Below are 5,010 nucleotides of genomic sequence, written 5' to 3' on the forward strand. Positions count from 1 at the left end.
ATAGGTCCCATAGGGACCTATAACACTGCACACACTGATCTTTCACATTGATCACTGGTTTCTCATAGGAAACCAGTGATCAATGATTCTGCTGCTTGACTGCCATTGCCTGTATCTCAGGCACGGAGCAGTCATTCGGCGATCGGACAGCTTGGAGGCAGGTAGGGATCCTCCGACTGTCATGTAAGCTGTTCGGGATGCCGCGATTTTGCCGCGGCGATCGCGAGCAGCTCCCTGAGCTAACCGGCATTAGTTTACTTTCACTTTAGATGCAGCATTCAACTTTGAACGCCGCGTCTAAAGGGTTAATAGCGTGCGGTACCGCGATCACTGCCGCGCGCTATTAGCCACGGGTCCTGGCCATTGCTAGGTGCCAGACCCGACCCGCTATGACGAGGGGCCACGCCGTGGCCCCACGTTATAGAATGGGAGCTGACCCATGGCATACATGTATGCCATGGGTCGGGAAGGGGTTAAAGGGGTACTCCGCCCCTAGAAATCTTATCCCCTATTAACGCATGCCTACACTCACTTCCTACACAGAAGGTAAATGGGACATCTTTAAATCAACTCTAAATAACTATACATCTAAATATATACCAAAGGGGAACAAATATAAACGATTAAAACTAAATCCTACATGGCTGACACATGATGTTAAAAGAGCAATAAACAACAAAAAAAATAGCCTTCAAAAAATACAAATCTGATGGGTCAGCGATAACATTTAAACAGTACAAAGAGCTTAATAAAATCTGTAAGTGCTTGCTTTGGCAGCACATATACTAAAATTGGAACGATACAGAGAAGATTAGCATGGCCCCTGCGCAAGGATGACACGCAAATTCGTGAAGCGTTCCATATTTTTTCGTGGACATTATAGAAATGAACCTACAACTTGAGCTCTAAGAGGACATTTTATTGGATCATAAGTATGCTGAGATTATCTGCTTAGATGAGGGGTATTCGACAGGAGAAGAGTAGTTTCCCTGTTTACAGTTACCATTAGGGTATAGATTATCCAAAATGTTTCTTTAGTCAAACAGGAGTTACTATTATAATTACAATAAGTATTTAAGGCCAAAAAAAATATAATTACAAATGTTTTTCTAGTATATAACCGCTTAATTTTTGATACCCAATATCTGGCTTAACCATGCAGAATTTAGTTACATAATCAGGTTATCTGTTTATTTGGTCAGATGTTGGGAAAGTTTAACATAAGGGGTGGAGGGTGACGAGAGGTGAAGACGATAAGTAGACAGTTCTAAGTCTTGCTTTGGATTGCCCACCCACTGTTCCCCATAAGTTGAGGTGGTAATGTGTTCCCTTGAGCTTTTTCAGCTGAAGGTGGTAATTTCCTCTACCAGTAACTTAAGACTAAAGGGTTTATCCCTTGGATTTACAGAATTGTATCTAATGTTAGTCTATATGTTTACTATTTATGATTTGTATTCTTCCCTATTAATCTTTTCTTCTTTTCTACTAGTACAACATGCCTGTGCGACCCGACCTCCTCCATCAGATCGTCTCAGTGAAAGGCCTGACGATTCCAGTCTACTTAGGGAGATCCGTTCTGGAACTTTACCTCTAGCAACAATGATCATCAGGGGTAGGAAACTGAACATTATTATGAATTCCCCTGATTCATATTCACCATGACGCGTTTTTTAACACTCAATGTTAAGGGCTTAAATACAGATGTGAAAAGACGTCTTCTTTTAAAAGATCTAAAATCTAAAAAAATAGATATAGCCCTTATCCAAGAAACGCATCATGATGAATCGTGTTCTTTTAAATTTGCATCTAGATACTATCCCACAGTATTTTCTGCTACACAGGATAAAAAAAGGGGTGGAGTGGCTGTGTTGATATCCCACACATGTCCTTTTCAGCTTTCAAACACAATGTTAGATCCTAATGGGAGATGGGTTATAGTCTCGGGTACACTGACAGGAGTCCCTCTCACAATATGTAACACGTACGCACCCAATTCATCCCAGATAACATTCCTGAATAATATCTTTTCCAAACTGGAAACGTTACTTCCAACAACATTGATAATTGGAGGGGACTTTAACATCCCATTCTCGAGTACAACCGATAGACATTCAGTACTACATAACACACCTTCCTCAGCAGTAATACGACTTTCCACTGCCTTCCGGAAACTTGTGAGAAAATACAATTTTTTTGACCTCTATAGGATAAGTAATCCCAATAGCAGAGAGTTTACATTCTTCTCACATCCTCATTCCACCCACTCTAGAATAGACACCTTCTTTGGGAATCTTTTAGGCCTCAAATTAGTTGACAATGTTAAAATACTCCCTATAACATGGTCAGACCATGCTCCAGTGATAATGGAATTAAAATCAACTACAACGCCTAGAAAAACCTGCCATTGGAAACTGAATGAATTGTTAATAAAGAAATTAGAATATAGAGATTCCATTGGAGGGTGTCTTAAAGATTACTTTGAAAGGAATGAGGGTAGTGTTACAAACAGTCATACCCTATGGGAGGCACATAAGGCGGTCATAAGGGGACACTGTATTTCGCTGTCTTCTCGGCTGAAAAAGAATTCTGCGTCTCTTACGAATGAGCTAAAAAAGAAACTAAAAAAAACTGGAGGATGGAATGGTCTTATACCCCTCCTTGAAAAGGTTAAAACAGATTGTGCTCATACGAAATCAGTTGAAGGACGGTGAAATCGCCCAGGTGGAGAAAATGCTAACTTATACTAGACATACATATTACAGTAAAGCGAATAAACCTCATACCCTATTGGCCGCACAGCTAAACTCACAAAAGACACAATCAAATCCTTTTGCTATAAAAAATTCCCAGGGACAATTGCACTATGATCCAACACAAATTGCCAATATTTTTCAGAAATATTATTCTCATTTATACAATTTACCTTCCCAACTACCCTCAGATCACACCACCAGAGATTCTATATTGAAAAAGTACCTTGATTCCTGTAAGCTCCCTAAAATGACTATATCGGATTTGACCAATCTAACCCCTTAAGGACCGGGGTTTTTTCCGTTTTTGCATTTTCGTTTTTTGCTCCTTGCCTTTAAAAAATCATAACTCTTTCAATTTTGCACCTAAAAATCCATATGATGGCTTATTTTTTGCACCACCAATTCTACTTTGTAATGACGTCAGTCATTGTGCCCAAAAATCTACGGTGAAACCGGAAAAAAAATCATTGTGAGACAAAATTGAAAAAAAAAACGCCATTTTGTAACTTTTGGGGGCTTCCGTTTCTACGTAGTACATTTTTAGGTAAAAATGACCCCTTATCTTTATTCTGTAGGTCCATACGATTAAAATGATACCCTACTTATACAGGTTTGAATTTGTCGCACTTCTGGAAAAAATCATAACTTCATGCAGAAAAATTTATACGTTTAAAATTGTCATCTTCTGACCCCTATAACTTTTTTATTTTTCCGTGTATGGGGCGGTATGAGGGCTCATTTTTTGCGCCGTGATCTGAAGTTTTTAACGGTACTATTTTTGCATTGATAGGACTTATTGATCGCTTTTTATTCATTTTTTCATGATATAAAAAGTGACCAAAAATGCACTATTTGGACTTTGGAATTTTTTTGCGTGCACGCCATTGACCGTGCGGTTTAATTAACGATATATTTTTATAATTCGGACATTTCTGCACGCGGCGATACCATTTATGTTTATTTTTATTTTTATTTACACTGTGTTTTTTCTTTTATGGGAAAAGGGGGGTGATTCAAACTTTTAATAGGGAAGGGGTTAAATGATGTTTATTCACTTTTTTTTTGCACTTTTTTTTTGCAGTGTTATAGGTCCAATAGGGACCTATAACACTGCACACACTGATCTTTTACATTGATCACTGGTTTCTCATAAGAAACCAGTGATCGATGATTCTGCCGCATGACTGCTCATGCCTGGATCTCAGGCACTGAGCAGTCATTCGGCGATCGGACAGCGAGGAGGCAGGTAGGGGCCCTCCCGCTGTCCTGTCAGCTGTTCGGGATGCCGCGATTTCACCGCGGCTATCCCGAACAGCCCACTGAGCTAGCCGGCATGCTTTCGGTTTCACTTTAGACGCGGCGTTCAACTTTGAACGCCGCGTCTAAAGGGTTAATAGCGCGCGGCACAGCGATCAATGCCGCGCGCTATTAGCCACGGGTCCCGGCCGTTGTTAGAGGCCGGGCCCGACCCGCTATGACGCGGGGCCACGCCGTGGCCCCGCGTTATAGATCGGGAGTGGACACATGACGTTCCAGTACGTCATGTGTCCTTAAGGGGCTAAACAGAGAATTTTCTCAGGAAGAATTAATAGATACTATTAAAGAACTACCAAATGGCAAGTCTCCTGGCCCAGATGGCCTTCCATACTCTTATTATAAAACTTTTTCTGAAATCTTACTTCCACATATGATCTCCCTTTTCAACTCCTTCTTAGGTGAAACTCCCATTCCGTCAAATATGTTAGAATCTTAGATCACAGTCATTCCGAAATCCGGTAAGGATCCTTCGGAATGTGCTAGTTATAGACCAATTTCACTATTGAATTCGGACTTGAAGTTATTTACAAAAATACTGGCCAACAGACTTAGCTTAATTCTTCTGAAATTAATAGATAAAGACCAAGTAGGTTTCACCTTAAATAGACAAGCTGGAGATAACACTAGACGCACGGTCGATCTCATTGAGGTAATAAATAGGACTAAGTCCTCTGGACTTGTGTTAAGTTTAGACGCGGAAAAAGCGTTTGATCGCTTAAGTTGGCCTTTTATGGAATCTACCTTGCGAGCTTTTGGAGTCTCGGGACCGTTTATGACAGCGATCTCACACCTATACTCATCCCCAACGGCACGAGTTAGACTCCCTCACGCCACATCTCAAAAAATAAAAATTCATAATGGGACAAGACAGGGATGTCCTCTGTCCCCATTATTATTTGTGCTATGTATAGAACCATTAGCGGCCCTTGTCCGCGCAAAT

At 40.6% G+C, this 5,010-nt stretch overlaps 1 non-coding gene across 1 annotated transcript; it reads left to right on the forward strand.

Annotated features, from left to right (window-relative positions):
* Positions 1-761: 761 nt before the first annotated feature.
* LOC130297131 (U6 spliceosomal RNA) lies at positions 762-868 on the forward strand. Its single transcript, XR_008849411.1, has one exon. It is a non-coding gene; the product is annotated as a U6 spliceosomal RNA (small nuclear RNA).
* The last annotated feature ends 4,142 nt before the right edge of the window (positions 869-5,010 follow it).

Source organism: Hyla sarda, chromosome 12, assembly GCF_029499605.1.
Source record: "Hyla sarda isolate aHylSar1 chromosome 12, aHylSar1.hap1, whole genome shotgun sequence".
NCBI lineage: Eukaryota > Metazoa > Chordata > Amphibia > Anura > Hylidae > Hyla > Hyla sarda.